The 18011-nt window shown below is 43.3% G+C and overlaps 1 protein-coding gene across 3 annotated transcripts in view; it reads left to right on the forward strand.

Annotated features, from left to right (window-relative positions):
- The first annotated feature begins 4911 nt into the window (after window positions 1–4911).
- LOC311604443 (olfactory receptor 2H2-like) overlaps window positions 4912–18011 on the forward strand; it is a 28852-nt gene continuing 15752 nt past the window's right edge. For 2 of the 3 annotated variants that reach the window (XM_084794386.1, XM_084794389.1), the window contains exons 1-2: window positions 4912–5012; window positions 16532–16930. The gene's annotated coding sequence lies outside the window, so the exon portion shown is untranslated. Of the gene's footprint in view, window positions 5013–9228; window positions 9324–16531; window positions 16931–18011 lie in introns of all 3 variants that reach the window. The other variant, XM_084794387.1, reaches the window with a different exon arrangement.

Below are 18011 nucleotides of genomic sequence, written 5' to 3' on the forward strand. Positions count from 1 at the left end.
CTTTGTTCTCAAGAATTTTTCCTGTCACTTTTGCTTGGGTGGAGTTAATAATGAACACTTTTTGTAGTCAGCCTTCTCCCTGTAGCCAATCCATCTGCACTCCTTTTCAGAATATATGCAATAAGGGCTGGTTGACAATCCCCTACCCTGTCCCAATCCTGCCTTATCACTGCCCAGCTACTACTAATCTTGGCTTCCACTGGCTGGCTTGATAATTCGAGATACTTGGTAGGTAGGCCTCCCTCGCTGCCTAAATGAGCCTGAAGTATAGTCATGACGTGGTGTCCTGGGGTACCACTTACTACATACATTATGTTGTAGAAATATGCTCCTCTATTTTAACATACGTTTATAAAGTTAGACAGATGGAGGCCATTCCTTGCCTCCCCAGATCAGAAAACATTGCTTATAAAATCTTTAAACACACACACACACACACACACACACACACACACACACACACACACAACCACAAACTTACTTTGGATTCTTGGTTCATTTCCCAACCTCATTCAGGACCTGCAAAAATGACATACTACCTGAGAACAGTGCAAAGCCACCAGTGAAATTCTGACTCCTTCCTCTCTCCGCATGCACACTACAGTGCATGGCTCCACAGAGGCCATTATTTGTTCTTCCCAGCTGCAGCCACAATGAGATTTTCTTTTTCTGACCTTCACTGCTTGTTTCTTTGATAGGCATATTGGGCAGGAGTTATGATTAGTTGATTGGAACCCTCGGAACTGGGCCTTTCCCCCTTAATCTCCTAAAAAAAAAAAAAGTTCTTTATTTATAAAAGGAGGGGGGAAGAATGTGTGCTAAAATTTGCATGCAAAATCTCAAAGTGAAGATATTGCCCCTCAGTTGCCTGAAATATGAGAATGAGAGACTAACCACATGCTCTGTCCTGTCGTTGGAGTTTTGGAGTTCCTCAGCCTGCACGTGCTTTATTTAGATGAGTTAGATAGATGGGTAAATAGGTAGAAAGAAGATAGAGGGATAGAGGGAAAGATGAACAGAAACAGAGGAGAGAAAAAGAGAGAATTAGAAAAAAAGGGAGAGGGAAGGGGGGGGCGGAGAAGGAGAAGAAATACATCTTTTCTTTGTCGACGTTGGCTCAGAGCAGAACGGGATATAAGCTCTCCACGAATAGGAACTACCTTTAGGACTCATCGCCATTTGCTAGGCTAATGGCCATGTGTCGTAGATACTGCTTTATCTAAGGCAACTTAGAGAAGAAAATATTTAGTCAGTGTTGTTCCGGAGCGTGAGGTCCACTTCGGAGTCTCCAGGCAACGATGTGTGCAGGTGCTGGACTTGAAGGGATGAAGATTAGCTAGTGGGTCTGCAGGATCCCAATTCCAGTGAGTGCTTGTAGTGGGTGTAAACATGTCATTTTCATTAAAACCATCACACCACAAAAAGTCACTGGCTAAACCAAAAAAGAAAAAAAAAAATCCAGGCAGTGGTGGTGCACTGCCCTCTAATCCCAGCACACCAAAGGCAGAGACAGGTGTACCTCTGAGTTCAAGGGCATTCTAGTGTACAGATTCAGTTTCAGAACATCCAGGGCTACACAAAAAGAAGAAGAAGAAGAAGAAGAAGAAGAAGGAGAAGGAGAAGGAGAAGGAGAAGGAGAAGAAGAGGAAGAAGAGGAAGAGGAAGAAAAGAAGAAGGAAGAATAAGAAGAGGAAGAGGAAGAAGAAGAAAAGAAGAGGAAGAGGAAGAAAAGAAGGAAGAAGAGGAAGAGGAAGAAGAAAAGAAGAAGGAAGAAGAAGAAAAGAAGAAGAGGAAGAGGAAGAAAAGAAGAAAAGAAAAAGAAGGAAGAAGAAGAGGAAGAGGAAGAAGAAAGAAGAAGAAGAAGAAGAAGAAGAAGAAGAAGAAGAAGAAGAAGAAGAAGAAGAAGAAGAAGAAGAAGATGACCACCACCACCACCACCAACAACAACAACAACAACAAAACAAACAGATAAATAAGAAAATTTTGGTGGGACTCAGGAGATGGCTCAGTGGTTAAGAGCACTTGCTGCAGGGCTCAGAGAGGCAAAGGCAGGCAGGTCTCTGTGACTTCGAGTCCAGCCTGGTCTACATACACTCACAGCAATCCACCTGCCTCTGCCTCCCGAGTGCTGGGATAAAAGGTGTGCACCACTGGGCCTGACTTTTTGTTACAAGTTTTCAGAATAAGTGTTTTCATTTGGAATTGTACCTTTGCCCCCAACCCCTCCCCACATGGTCTTGCAGATTCTGAGAAAGACACTTTACATTTTATCAAGAATTTTGAATATCCTTGACTTTGAATGAGGGAAAATATTTGTAAGTAAGTCATGTAGTAGAAGTTAAAGAGCTAGACACCTTTGATTATACTTAGCCACCTTAATTTTTACATAAATCTTTTTAGTGTAAAAAAATTGAAAATAACCTGAGCTGTAACAGTAACAAATAAATTTACCATCTGTGTAAAAATGTTTTTCTAAAGGGGTGTTAGACAATATCTGGTGCCCTTACACAGTACATACAAAGGCTTTCCCTTTATATATTTTGATATCAGCCCTTTTTGGTGGATTGGTGAAGATCTTTCCACAATCTGTAGGCTGCTGGTTGGTTTCTTCGACAATGTCCTTTTCCTTACAGAAGATTTTTCAGTTTCCTGAGGTCTCAATCTTTATTTGTTGATCACAGAGCCTGATTTAGGTCTGATTTAGATCTTAGAGCCTGATCTTAGAGCAAAGATTTCAAGTACTTTATTGAATAGATATGAAGAGAGCCGTCAGTTTCACCCTCTTCCTGACTTCAGTGGAGTTGCTTTCAGCTTCTCTCCCTTTCATTTGATTCTGGCTATGGGCTTGCTGTAAACTGCCTTTATTATGTGTATGTCCCTTGTATCTCTTCTATCTCCAGGACTTTTATGGTGAAGGTGTGTTCGATTTTGTTAAAGGCTCTTTCTTCATGGAATAAGATTAGTATGTCTTTTTATTAACATTTTTGTTATGGTCAGTTCTATCTATTGATTTTCATATATTGAGTTGTGCCTACATCTCTGGATAAAAGCCTGCTTGATGATAGTTGATGCTGTTTTCGATGCATTCTTGGATTCTCCTAAGGGAAAAATAGTGTATAATTTTCTTTTTTTGGTTGCATCCTTATGTTGTTTGGGACAGTAGGAACGGTCTTGGGAAAAAGCAGTTTAATTTCCAAAGGATTCATTGTGCATCCAGAAACTATAGATGAATATTTCAAAGGAGAATTAAAATAATAGCTTATGTAAAAAGAGAGATGCGATTTAACACAGCTGCTCAGTTGTTACTGTTTCTCTACATCAAGGCAAAGCTGCTCCAGTAGGAAGAACAAGAGGGCTTGGAAGTACAGAAAAATGTGTTCTGGTCAACAGTTGCGAATGATCAGAGGCCAAAATTAAATTCAAGTAAATCACACTGAAATAGAAGGTTTAGTGGATACAGAAGCTAATATAATATTTCATAAAAATCTTGGAATTCGGAATGCCAACTTGAAAATGGTTTGTTCCCATTTTCTGAGAATTGGAAGGTTATCTCAGAGAAAACAAACTGTGTGATGGCTTTTATGTGTGAGACCAGAAGGTCAATGAGGAAAGTTAACGTCTATGTGGCTGACATAGGCATAAATGTATGGGGATGAGATTTACTACAGCAGTGAATCATGCCAATTAACATTCCTTCAGTCCACAAAACAATCCCTAAAGTAAGGGGCTAAGTGAAAGATGCTTCGGAGAAGCTTTTATAAAATGTCACTGGAACAAACACAGATGGTGCAGGTGGTACAAAAACAGGACACCACAGGGCTTGAGTTTTCAAATTTCTTGGGGGAGGGGGTACTGCTGAAATTATACAAATGGCCTTACCCTTAAAATGGTTGACTAACAAGCGTGTGTGTGTGTGTGTGTGTGTGTGTGTGTGTGTGTGTGTGTGTGTATGTGTGTGTAACAAGAGCCCACGACAAAAGAAAAATTACAGGCGCTTGAGCAGCAGCTGGAGGCGCAGCCTGGATAAGAGTCCACCAGACCATGGATTTCCCTGTATTTGTTATAAAGAAAGGCATCAGGGAAATGGAGGATGGTAACAGATCTGAGAACCGAGAACCAAGTCATCCAACCAATGACCGGTTACAGCCTCCATTTCCTTGACCTTTATTACCTAAGGCATTACTTAAAAACTGCTTTTTTCTTTTACAGGTATACCACACCATCTGACAGGACAAGCTGTCCTGTAAAAATCTAAGGGCACCTTAAAAGAAATGCTTATGAAACAAAACTTTGTCTGACCTGGTGAGGGGGTCCTAGCCTCCCAAGCGCCGTGACCCCGCTTGGAACGTTGAGTTCCACTCCAGAGCACCAGGTCCCTAGGCAGGGGGGACCCTAGGAGTCCAGTCCGATACGGTGAGGGGTCCTGGGTTTCTGGGGGCACCCAGGCCCCTGTGGGAACTTAGTTCCACCATCACTGAGCCCTCGGTCCTTAAGGGCGGGACCCTGGGCCACGTGTCCAACAAGGTGAGGGGTCCTGGCTTCATTCAGTGCCCTGACCCTGGTAAGAACTTTGATGTGCACCATCATGGCGCCCTTGGTCTCTGGGGGGTGGGGGGGGGGGGAACCCTGGGTGCCGTGTCCGACAAGGTGAAGGGTCCTGGGCTTCCGGGGCACCCAGACCCCGGTGGGAACTCTGAGTTCCATCGCCACGGAGCACCCGGCCCCTAGGAACGGGGGCGGGGGGTGGTGGACCCGGGTGCTCGGCCTGACACAAGGAGGCGTTCAGGCTCCCGGCCGCACACGGACCCCGCCAGGGAGCCGGAGCCCGCCCGGCCTTCGCCCCTCCCGCTCCCCTCCCGCCCATCGCTCCGCCCCCGCGCGGGATCCCGCTTCCCTCCGTCCCCGCTCCTCCCCGGTCCCGGCCCCCCGCCCCGGCTTCCGCACTCTCCGGCCATGCCAGGGACCGACGTGGCCACCGCCATCTCGGACGCCCACACTTGGACGCAGCCCAGGTGAGTCCCAGCTGGGGCGGGCCCGGGCCTCAGCGCCTCCACGCTCCCTGTCTGTCAGTCGCGGCCGGCCAGCCCGTCCGTCCGCATGTCCCGGAGGAGGCGGGGGGAGGCCGCCCATCTCCGGAGGGAAGGAGGAGGAGCACGGCGTCCGGCCCGTCACCCCCCCCCCCCCCACACACACACGCAGGTGGGCACGCGGGCAGGCCCAGGCTTCCGGGGCACAGAGGGCCCCTCTTCGTCAGGGAGGGGCGGCGCGCAGAGGTCGACCAGATGTCCCAGCGCGCAGCCTTGGCATGAACCTGAATTTGGTGAGGAGTAGGGATTCTGAGCCCAAGCTGGAGGGGCAGAGATAGACATGGCCCCTGAGGGGCAGGGGCCAGTACCATGGAAGTTTAGCAAGTTTGGACTCTTTTTTTTTTTTTTTATAAAATAAGATTTTTTTTAATTTTTATTTTTTTAATTTATTATTTAGTTATTAAGATAGTGACGTCGCTCAACCCACTCTGTCGCTCTTGATGTCTCTGTCTCTCCTGCTGTTTTTTCTCTTTTTTAATTATTTTCCATTTTTTTATGAATTGTGATGTCTCTTACTGTCTTACTGTCTCTCTTAATGTCATTTGATGTCTCTCTTAATGTCACTTGACGTCTCCCTTAATGTGTCTTCATGTCTCTGACTTGATGTTTCTTTCCCTCTGCTTATGTCTCTTGATGTCTCTTTCTTTTTTAAGTTTTTCCATATTTTTTATTTTTTTATTTTTATTTATTTGTCTCCGCCTCCAGCACCATAACCACGCCCACCATGACCTTACTGGCAAAATTTACATAGCCACGCATTCCATGATGTCATTTCCTGGTTATGCCCTGCCCCTGTGTGATGTCACTTCCTATGACGTAACTTCCTGGTTATGCTCCACCTGCTGCAACATCACTCCCTGGTTGTGCTCCACCCGCTGTGATGTCACTTCCTGGTTATGCTCCGCTCGTTGTGACGTCACTTCCTGGTTATACTCCGCCCACTCCGATGTCACCTCCGGGTTATGCACCACCCCTGTGACATCACTTCCTGGTTACGCTAAGCCTAGGGTGACTTCGCTTCCTGGTTATGCTGCGCCCTCTGTGATATCATTTCCTGGTTACGCTCCACCTACTGTGACTTCATTTCCTGGTTATGCTCGGCCTGCTGGGATGTCGTTTCCTCGTTATGCTCCGCCCATAGTGATGTCATTTCCTAGCTATGCTCTGTCCTCTGTGACATTATTTCCTAACTATGCTCTAAGAGTGGGTGGAGACCCGGAGACAGTGGACAGAGTCCCAGAGACAGTGGGCAGAATCCCAGAGTGAGTGGGCGGAGTCCCAAAGACAGTGGGCAGAGTTCCAAAATTAGTTGGCCTAGTCCTGGAGTGAGTAGGTGGAGTCCGGTAGACAATTAGCAAGTCCCGGAGACAGTAGGCAGAGTCACTCTATTCTCTCACTTCTGAGAGGGTTGCAGAGTTGGCTATGCAATTAGAAAAACTGCAAGGAGAAGTGGAAGTGCTTGGAAAGCAAGTAACACTGGACAAGGAAGAAATAGAAAGCTCAGACCCGGAGACTGGGCAAGAGAGCAGACATTTCGCTCAAGAGAAAGTAGGGAAACAAAGTGCTCTAGAAAACAGATCGCAGCCCTGACCAGCACTGTGCACTTTCAGTTTCCAGTCCCCACAGCCCTTAGGCAGGTCAAGGAGCCGGGTGTGTGGCAGGAAGAAGGAGGAGCCAATGCAGGAAGACAGGGCCAAAGAAAAGCTGAAACATTCCATTTTTAAAGACAGAGGTTAATCTGTGCTGCCAAAGATATAGGAGAAGCAGCCTGGGATTATAAAATCACCATCAGTTTTCCTAGTGATTGCACAGTGCATGACTGCTAATGGTGCTGACCATGATTATGATGAGGGTGGCATCCATAACAACAGTAGATTAAGGCATTTTAAAGAGGCTATGGTTTCCTATGGCACGCATTCACCTTATGGAAAAAGAATTCTAAATTTTGTTTACAAATTCTAATTTTTTATTTAGAATTAGAAAAAAATCTAAATAAACAAAATGGAATTATTCTCCAAGATTGGAAGGGGCTGGTAACAGCTGTTCTAGAAGCAACTCAGCAGTTACAATGGTTAACGTGGTGGAAGGAAGAAACCACAAATATTGAACAGCAAAATAGAGAACTGGGAATGAATATTGTCAACATCTGTTGTTTGGTGAGAGGTGGTACTTTGACCTACAAAAACAGATTTGATTTGATGATGCCACAATAGAACAATGTCACTTTGTGACTTTAAGAGGTTGGAACAAAGCTGAGGAGCCCAGGAAAGGTCCCCCTCACTCACTAAGATTACACGAGGCTCTGGGAAAGCCTTCACTGACTTCTTGCAAAGATTGGTCTCATCTGTGAACAAAGCTGTATTAGACCCTGATACAAAGGAGGTGTTGATGGGGCTCCTTGCATCTGAGAATTTGAATACTGAATGTAAAAGAGTTATTAGACCATTAAAAATGTCAGCAGCATCAGTGGATGAATAGATAAAGGACATGACTGATATTGGTTCTCACAAGTATCATGCTAATATCATAGAACTAATTATTGTTTGCCTCTGATATCAAAATACTCAGTGCTTCAATTGTGAGAAATACCGTTATTTACAAAGAGACTGTGACCAAGCTGCTAAAGGCCTCAGATCTCAGAATTCCCAGTCTGTTAACTGTGAGAAATATTGTACTTTCCGCTGAAAAAGTGAAAGCACCCTTTCTAGGAGCAATGGTTTTCCTAAATATCAAACAGAAAGGATGCCTAGGCTTCCTGGCATGTGCAGGCACTGTGGCAAGGGATACCATCGAACCAATGAGTGTAGGTTCAAGAGAGATACCCAAGGCAACTTCTTGGCATTAGGAAATAAAATGGGGCAGGGGGAGGTGGCTACCAGCTCAAGGTCCTATCAGCCAGAAAATAACAAGCAGGCAGAAAAACAGCAACTAAGTGTTGCCAATCTCATGCACACTACTGCAGACAGTGCTGCTTTAGACTTGACAATAGATAAATCTCTTACTCTATCCGCACAAAGTCAGTGTTACAAAGTAACCACTTGGGTTTATGGTCCTCTTCCTTCAATGGACACTAGGGATGATCTTGGGAAGGAGTGAATTGACTTCCTAAGGACTCATTGTGCATCCAAGAATTACAGATGGGGATTTCAAAGGAGAAATTAAGATTATAGCCTATGTAAAAAAAGAAATGGAGAGGGGGATTCAAATTAACTCAGGTGATATAGTTCAGGTGCTACTGTTTCCCTCCATTAAAGGCAAAGCTGCTCCAGTAGAAGGAACAGGAGGGTTTGGAAGTACAGGAAAATGTGTGTTCTAGCAAAAAGTGGTTAATGATCAGAGGCCAAAATTAAAGTTGCAAGTAAATGGTATTGAACTAGAAGGTTTGGTGGATATAGGGGCTGATGTAACTATCCTTTCCCAAAACTCTTGGAATTCAGAATGGCCACTTTAAAAGGTTTATAGACAGCTATATCAAATAAAACAAAGTGAGTGATGGGTTAAATGTGTAGGACCAGAAAACTAAAAAGGAGAGTCAAGACCTTATGTGGCTGACATGCCCATAAATTACTGGGAAAGGTAATCTTGTACAGCAGTGGGGTTCTCAGATTAACATTTCTGCAATTCCAGAGACAGCTCATGATGAAATTAAGGGATAAATAGTAGATGTTCCTGGGGGAAGGTATTGACAGTATGTCACCAAAAATAAGCACAGGCTGTGACAATTTTCCAAACACAAGACATCACAGGGATTAAGTTTCCAAGCATATAAGAGGGGACATTGCTGAAATACCAATGGTTTCGCCCCTAAAATGGCTAGCTGGCAAGCCTGTTTGGTCGATCAATGGCCTTTAACCAAGAAAAAACTCCTATAGGACAAGCAGTTGTAGACAGATCTAATCACACTTTGAAAGAAATGTTTATAAAACAAAAAGAAAGAGCAAAGACCCCCAGGGATAGACTACATAATGGTTTGCTAATTCTAAACTTTCTGAATGTTCATGAAATAGTAATAACAGCAGCTGAGGACACTGGGTTACAGGAAGCTGTGGAATTAAATCAACCTATAAGACTATGTTAACATCAAAATGGAAACCTGCAGTAGTTTTGTGTTGCGTACATGGCTTTGCTTATGTTTCCACAGGAAATGAAAAGCTGTGGATACCATCGAAGCTTATAAAGATTAGAACTGAGCAGGAGAGGTCTCCTGAGAAACCTTGACCACTGATCTGAAAAGAGGTGGATTTATTGAAAATTCCTGTTTATAATTTCTCACTAAACAAAGTACATTCAATGGCTTAAAACAGTAAAAAGGAAGTGCAGTGAGAATGTTTGGTTGCTTTTAAAAATACAGAAACATTATGGGAATGTGTTTTTGTTTTAATCACAGGTGTGGGATATGGCACTGCTGCTTCAGATTGCTCAGAGCAGCTGATTTGCCTCGTGCTTATCAGGGTCAAGAGTTTGCCAGCTGCAGATAGTGTCTCCAAGTGTGTGACATTTGGAATTCTGGGAATTCTTAAGAGGGTACATATATGTGAGAGTCCTGAAGAGGTTACAGTGGATGCTGCTGCTGCTGGTGGTGGTTGTGGTTTGTCACAGATTTTCAAGTTGTTGCACACAAAGAGATGAGAAGAAGAAATTGGTTATCCTGTTGGCAGAATTCAACCCTGCCTCATGGACCTTGATGCCCCTAGTCAGGAGGAAGTAGCCTAATGATAACAATGCCTCCTTTCCTCTCTGTTCTCCTTTCTCTCCCACCTAGGATTGGGTGTTGGAAGGGTGGGATAAGGGTAGAGAAGGCTGGTAAATAAAAGAACCCAATAAATATCCAAAAACTCTGCCTACAGTAGTGGGATCAAGAAAAGGTGAGGAAGGAGACATAGGAGAGAAAACAGAAAGGGATAATGATGTAATATATATCAAAATAAATTTCATTTATTTGCATACTAACCAAAAAGTTAAATAAGATGAATAAATATTACATAAGAGAAAAGAAGAAATTAAGCAAAGTACTGAACTATTGAGTAAGAACATGAGGATTGAGGGGACTGGGAGGCAGCCATGCTCTGGTGACCTGTGACAAGGCCACAGAGGGTGGCATTTCTATGTACTACATAGATCATCTTGTCACATTTTCAGTCCTTCTACATCATCATTAAAGGCAGTGGCTAATTAATTGTGGGCTATAGTACCCATGATATTGATACTGATAGCTATTTCCCCTAGAGAGATGAGAAGCCTAAAATCTCTTGCCTATCCCCTTAAAAATGCTTTTCTTTCTTTCTTTCTTTCTTTCTTTCTTTCTTTTCTTTTCTTTTCTAAATTTCTTTCCTCTCTCTGTCTCTCTCTGTGTCTCTGTCTCTCTCAATATCTCTCTCTCTCTCTCTCTCTCTCTCTCTCTCTCTCTCTCTCTCTCTCTCTCTGTTTCGACAGGGTTTCTCTATGCAGCCTTGGCTGTCCTGGACTCTCTTTATAGACCAAGCTGACCTCAAACTCACAGAGATCCATCTGCCTCTGTTTCCTTCCCTGAGTGCTGGGATTATAGGTGTGCAGCACTGTGCCCAGCAAATGCTTTTTTTTTTTTTTAACCTCAAGCTCCACTGAAAGAGATATCGACCAGACTGGGTGGAAAGGGTCATTGTAGGGTAAAAGGTCCAAGCCCACTTCTGGGTTTGAAAACCTTCCTAAACCCACCAATTGCTGGACTTGGCATGGAATCCCACCAATCCCCACCCTCGAAATCTGTACCTGAAAAGCTTTGCCCGCCCCCTCCCCGAGAAACCATACACAAAGCCTATCTCCTGCTCACTTTCCTGTTGCTTCTTGCCTGAACAGAAGCAGTTACCCTCTTGTGTATTTATTTACCCATAAATCTACTGTGTGGTATTCATTGTGCAGTATGACTTTGCAGAATTCCTTGTCTCCCAACCACCAGGATATCTCTCCCAGCAGAGCTCTTATACTTGCACTGGGGAAACCTTTCCCCTCAGAGCTGTCACACATGTATTGGGAATTTCTCCTGAGAGCTGCAACACTTGTATTGAGTAAGCCTTTCCCTTCAGAGCCCCACAGTGAAGAGCTGCCTCCATATAATACCCCGGCAGAGTTGTGGAGGGCTGCAGGTACTGCCTGGCCTCTTCAGCCGCCTGCCTGGATTCACATCTCAGGCCCCGTGCTTCCAGCAACACTTTCCAGAACAGTTTTTCCCCTGAGACCTTCATTTCTTTATCTTAAATGGAAGCTAGTAACTGTGGCCAGCTCGTGGGCCATAAATCAGCATGGAGATTCATACTCCTTTCTCTTATCTAAATTCTCAGAAACAAGTGTGTTCTACTACAGCTCCTTGGTGGCCATGCATCCTCAATAGTGTTTGGGGAACGGAAACCCAGGATCTTGAGTCTTGGCTCTGGCACTTATTGGCTGATCACTTTCAGCAGGTTACTTGACATCTCTGAAGCTGTTTCTTCTTCTATAAAGAAGGGATAATATTAACTAACTTGCAAGGCTGTCATGGGAACCATCTATTCCAGATGAATTAGTAGAATGTCTAGGATATAAGAAGTACACAAAAGACAGTAAGTGTTGAAATGACAGGCAGTGTGTGTTATTGTGGAAACTACGCCCCAGAGCCTTGCAGTGTCTAGTAGATGCCTAACACTTTCATGACAAGAAAAGGAGGAAATTAATGCAAGAATATGTAGAACTAAGTAATTAATAAATAAGAAGAAAGTGGGGCTACCATGACACCATGTGTTTGAATAGCAAAGAAATAATAGACAGCCATTAACACAAAATGGGCACTCTAATTGGGAGATTATTGTGTATACCATGAATTCCCAGGATCCCCGATTGCACGTGGTCCTCTTCACTAAGTAGCAAACCTATTCTCTAAGGGTGTCTGTGTTCAAATGACCCCATGTTTCTGCCTCTAGTCTCCATCTTAAGACTTGTCTTCTGTGTTCTAATGCTCTCATACATAACAAAACCCCATACTATCACCTCCAGAAGTTTTCCTGGTTCACACATCCCTCCCCAAGAGTCATCCTTTACTGCACAGAATTCCTTCAGGTAAGATGACATCAGGTGACAAATACATTTACCCAAACAGCTCCCGATTGAAATTTTCAATATCAACTGAGTTTATTTTGCTATGATATCATCCTACCAGGAAGGCAGAAAATATATTATTTTAATTTTTTGTTTTTAAACCCTCAAAACAAGAAAACTGGCATGTTTTTATCTTACCACTGTGTGTATGTTGAGTTGAGTCTGAGGCTTCAAATCTGTATGAAAAGAGATTTCATCAGGTGTGCTGACTCTGGCATCAGCTCCCCCTATGCTAAGAATACATGTTCCAGAGGAAGAAAAATAGTCCTGCTTAGATATACTTGGCAGGAATTTTTTTTTACTAATTGTTCCTAAGTGAAAAGGTGACCTATTAAAAACAGTTGTGGTGTTCAGGACAAAACAGTGGCTGAAGAAGTCTCATAGAGGTAATGAAGACAAATAAATTACCTATTATTTTGTACTAGCATTGTCATGGCATTGGAGACCTTGCACATATCTTCATGAGCTATGAAAGCAAAGACTAGTGTCATAGCTAATCTGAGACTTGGAAGGATGCCCTTTGACCTTCATGGGATGTAAGAAGAAGATGTGAAGACCAATTAAGTCCATCTCTCTCTCCTCCCTGTGTCCCCTGAAAGGCTGTCATGAGACATTTCCTTATTACCTCTTAGGTTTTGCACAGTTCGTGAGCCTTCTGAGACGTGATGGTGGACATAGGTACATGATATGAAGAGAGTTAGCTACAGTCTGGAGCAAGCTTCTTCCCATCAATGGATTTTAAGATTTGGATGTGAAGTGTCCCTCACAGTCACATGTGTTTAAACATTTGATTCTAGCTTTTAGTGATCTTGTCGTGGGACATTTAGGAGGTTTCTCACTAGATGAATTGGGGACAGGATTTGTGGTTTGGTAACCCCGCCCAACTTCCTGCCTCCAAGCTGCTTGGGTACTTGCTATCATGGCCTCCTCACTGTGATGGGTTATATGCCCTCAAATGAGAAGCTACAATTGACATGTCCTCCTTTATCTTGCTTTGGTTGGGTATTTGGTCATAACAATCAGGGATGCAACAACTGCTGTAGTCATACAGTCCTTTAGATTCAATGTCATCCTTTTCAGTTTGTAACAAGGCCCCAAGGAATTGAACTTTAGATTTTTCTACTTCTTATGTCCATGTAAATAATACACTGTCACTCTTTGTATCTCTAGTGGGCCCATCAGCCACACCTTGCCCTGGCCTTTCTTTACATGAGTATGCCGGGCAGTCATCAGTGTCACTCTGTCTTCATTTCTGGTTCTTGCCATACTGTATTTATTCATTTAGGATGCTTTAGCAGAATACTACAAATTCAGTGGCTAAAAAAAAAAAAAATCAGGAATTTAATTCTCACAGTTATAGAACCTAAGTCCAAGATGAAGGCAGATTCTGTGATTTAGTGAGGGCCCAGTTTCCCACTAACACAGAGAGGTCTCTTTATGTGTCTTCCAATGATGAGTCTGGCTCCTTAGAGTCTCTTTTATATGGACACTAACGCCAATTACAAGCGCTCTTCCCTCAGGACTTAATTTCCTATCAAAAGCCTGACTATTAAATGTATCTTGGATGGAACAGTTTTGTCACATGAATTTGGAAGGGACTAACTCTGAACCAATTGCACATGGACTCTCTCTTTCCTCAAATACCTTTCTCACCACTTAATCTTTCTTACAGTGACCCATTTTCACTGTCTCTTTCTCTTTTAAATCCTTCAAGTATGGCCAGAGAGAAGGAGAGATTGAGATTTAGCCAAACTCATCATCTCATACACAAAATATTCCTAGAACCAAAGCAAAATCTGTGTGGTGATGCGTACCTAAAACTCCAATACCTGTAAGGCAGAGCAAGGAATGTTCTGCAAGTTCAAGACCAGACTAGCCCTACACATCAATTTCCAAGCCACTCAGGGCAACATAGTAAGAATCTCATTTTAAGCATAAAATAATGAGCCTACAACTCTCAATGCGGCCGCATACTTTTTACAGCTATTTCTGGGCTATCATGAGAGGTATTTTTCTTGCATTGTAACAAAGATTATTGTGGGGAGTGAGTTGCCACAGTCTTGTACCACATGATGTTCTATCACCAATAGACCAATACACTCTGGGTGTCTTGAAATTACAGCTTTTAAGAACTCTGTGCTTGTTTAATTTATATAACTATAAAGGAGAGATAAACATGTTTTTTGTTTATATTACAAGTAGGGAATGAGAAAAACACTTATGAGAGAATAGGTGATGTTAATCCCCTTAGAAGTTGAACCACTGTGTGGGGGAGATTGGTAGTTAACCAGCTGAAAAACATCCTTGAACAAATTCTGAGAGGAGGTATAAATGTGAGCCAAAAACAAGAGGCAAGGCCTTTGGAGACTTGGGATAGTTTTGGCTGTTCATTGCTCCACTTCAAGATGCTCTAGAGAGAACTGCTTGAGGGAAGGTTTTGGGGCTCCAGGCTCCAGCTGAGGTTCTGTGTTCTGGTTGCTCCATGTTCCAGCAGAAGAAATCCTGCTGATTATGCCAAGAGAATCGTTCCTCGGAACTGATATCCTTATGGTTTTGTTATTGTATTCTTTAATCCCCTTTTCCTATTGTTTAGGTTAGTCAGGTTGTAAGTGAGGTACTCTTGGTTAATAAGTTTGTAATAAAATATATTTGTTAAGAAAATTGAGCCTACATAACTACACCATATTTAGTTCACACTTGATTCAATCATCTAATAATGCAGTTCTCAAATTGTATCTCCCATTGATTAGAGGTGCACCATTGTGCTCTGTGTGGTATCTGGGATCCAGCCCAGGCCCTCATTCACCCTGAACCTGGGATACGCTCACACCTAGCACATGCACCATATTGTATTTAAAACCCCATTTCTCCCACTAATGAGGTTAGGAAGAAGGAGGAAACGTCATGAAATCTCAGGGTGATAAAAAGATGCTTTGATATAAGGCTTGATGAGAGCAGATCGCCACACAGGCAGAATGTCCCACATAGACCAGTGACATCATTCAGCTGCGAATAAGGCTCAGCACAAATTTTCAAACTTACTTAAAAACTAGTCAGCCAGTGTGCTGAACATAATCCAGGGAAAAAAACAAATGATTTTCTACTCCACTATTATTGTACTCCTGCCCGGTCACCTTCAGTGGACAGGTACATCAAGAAAAGTAAGTTCCCAAAGAAGGAAACACAGGGCCTGTGGAGATGGCAGTAGCTACGAGCACGTGCTGTGCTCTTTTTGCAGAAGACCTGGGTTCATTTTCCTGCACCTACTTCAGATGGATCAGAAACAATGATAATTCAGCTCCTGATAACCTAACACCCTATTTTGCCTCCAAGGGCACCTGCATACATATGGTATACACTTGCATATACATACACATAAATGAAAATTTAAAAATTAATATTTCAATTCTGGGCAGTAGTGGTACATGCCTTTAATCCCAGTACTTGGGAGGAAGAGGCAGGCTGATCGCTGTAAGTTTGAGGCCAGCCTGGTCTACAGAGTGAGTCCAGTGCAGTCAAGGCTACACAGAGAGACCCTGTCTCGAGAAACAATATATATGTATATATATATTAAATTTTAAAGAGGCAAAGGGAAGTTTGTAGAGTGTTGGGGGTGTTTCTGTATTGATTGAGCCTATCAAAATATACCAAACCACATGCTTATAATCTGAGCTTTTTATTATATGTCAACTACATATCAATATTTATATTATGTGTTCATTCGTGTTTATATGTATGTGTGTGTACACACGTGTGAGTGCATTGTGTACATGTATGAAGGCCAGATATCAACATCTTGTGTCACTGTTTTTTGAGACAGTGCCTCTCATTTGCATGCTGCACTGATCAGGCAAGCTGGCTGGCCAGCAAGCTTTATGAATTTACCTATCTTTGCCTCCCAAGCACTGAGATACAAGCAGGCCCCTGATTTATTTTTTAATATGGCCTCTGGTACTTGGACTGCAAGCACTTTACAAAACAAGCTTCTTCCCAGGCCCTTGGTGCTATACTTTACCAAGGGGGCGGGGGGAGGATTAAAACCGTAATACATAAGTGTGGATTGGGTTGAAATGAGAAGAGAGAAAAGGGTTGCCATGGGGATGAAACGATACGATTTGTACTGACCAGTGACAGAGAGGAACAGGTGGTGACCTCTTTATTTAACGCTGGGAGATTTCTTCTGCATCCTCCATGCCACTCATAACCATCATCATCAACAAAAGCTAATTAACTGTCTGTGGGCACAGGCCCCAGAGTCCTGCAGAACTAATGAGCCTGTGTCCCTATGGGGTGGGAGTCCAGGGACCCTTTCCATTGTGCCCCTTTTCTATCTCCAGTGACGCCAAAATGATGCTAACGTCCTGGGCTCTGGCAGAATGATGGTAGAGAGATATGGTGCCTGTGGAACTACTGGTCGGTCTCCTCTGGTTCAAGTCCCAGCTCCGATTGTATTTTCCTGACTAAATTAATCAACGTGTCTGTGTTTCCATTACTTCACCTGAAGTCATAGAAAAATGCCCAGACAGCACCACTGATGCAGAGAGCCTTGGGATGTTCACAATGGCATTCCCACTCACAACAATGCTGAGCCCTAAAGATGGTGCTTTCAAATGAGCATAAGCTGTCAACTTGCTCTCACTTCTCATGCTGTGAAGATCAGGTGGAGGCTCCATTCAGGCTCCTGATCATGGGGAAGCCTTGGCTGCCCAGGAGTGACAGACTCTGACCTGACCATGGTAAGTCCTGTAATTGTTCTTCTATGGTCCAAGAAAATCCTCCATGTCTTAAAGAGTGAAGCCACATCTGGCACACGATGTATTGTCCTCAACCAATTACTTAACCTGTCTGTGTTTTTCTTCACCTGCAAACAAAGGTAGAATGCAGTCATTGCATCTGGGTTACACAGTTGATGCAGAGTGCTTGAGCACCTGGTGTCAGACAGGGCTCAGGATCCAGGCCTGGCCTTCCTGGCTGTGTAGTGCTGGGCAAGTTGTTTCCATACTCTGGTACTGCTCCTCTGTAATGGGAGAATAATACTAATGAATATTCTAGAAATGCAGCATGGGGCCGGATGTGTAGACAGTTCTTAGCAGACTGAGTCATGATATTAACACCATCAAGAGCAGACATGACAATCCATTCCCTGCACCTTCCAATGCATGGCTAGGTCCTTGGTGGTCAGTAAAGAAAGAGAATGCATCCATGAAAATGGAAATAACTGGAAGACTGTCAAGTAGTATTTGAATTTTGGTGGTGTCTCAGAATTAGAAGATCAGGGGAAGGGGGGATTGATTTGAAACACAGTATACACACAGACACACACACACACACACACACACACACACAGAGAGAGAGAGAGAGAGAGAGAGAGAGAGAGAGAGAGGGAGGGAGGGAGTTAAAGGATAAAAGGCATTGAAGAACTTGAAAATAATATGCCCAAAATCACCAGGAGATAAAGAAAGCCAGGGACACAGGAAGAATTCAGTGGTTCACAGCTAAGGAGTCTTTGAATTGCTTTTTAGTAACTCAAGAATGCACTGCTATAAGAACAGGATAGGAGAATTTATTATAAATTACCCATCTAAGAGTGATTTCCTCTTAAGGGGTAGGAAGTGAGTGCAATCAGGAGAGGCTTGAAAGTGGATTTGAAGACTCAAACAGCCTTTGCAGAAATTATCAACAATAAAGCACTTAAAATTCAGAGAGAGAAATCATGAGAGGAAGAGGAGGAGACTCAGAGTTAAGCTGCAGAAGGAAAGATGACACAGAACTTCCAGTCACACAGAGGGCACCTGTGAGGAGACAAAGCCCACCAAT

This window comes from Acomys minous (genome assembly GCF_964271855.1).
Source record: "Acomys minous genome assembly, chromosome: 1".
In the NCBI taxonomy this organism is placed as follows: Eukaryota; Metazoa; Chordata; class Mammalia; order Rodentia; family Muridae; genus Acomys; species Acomys minous.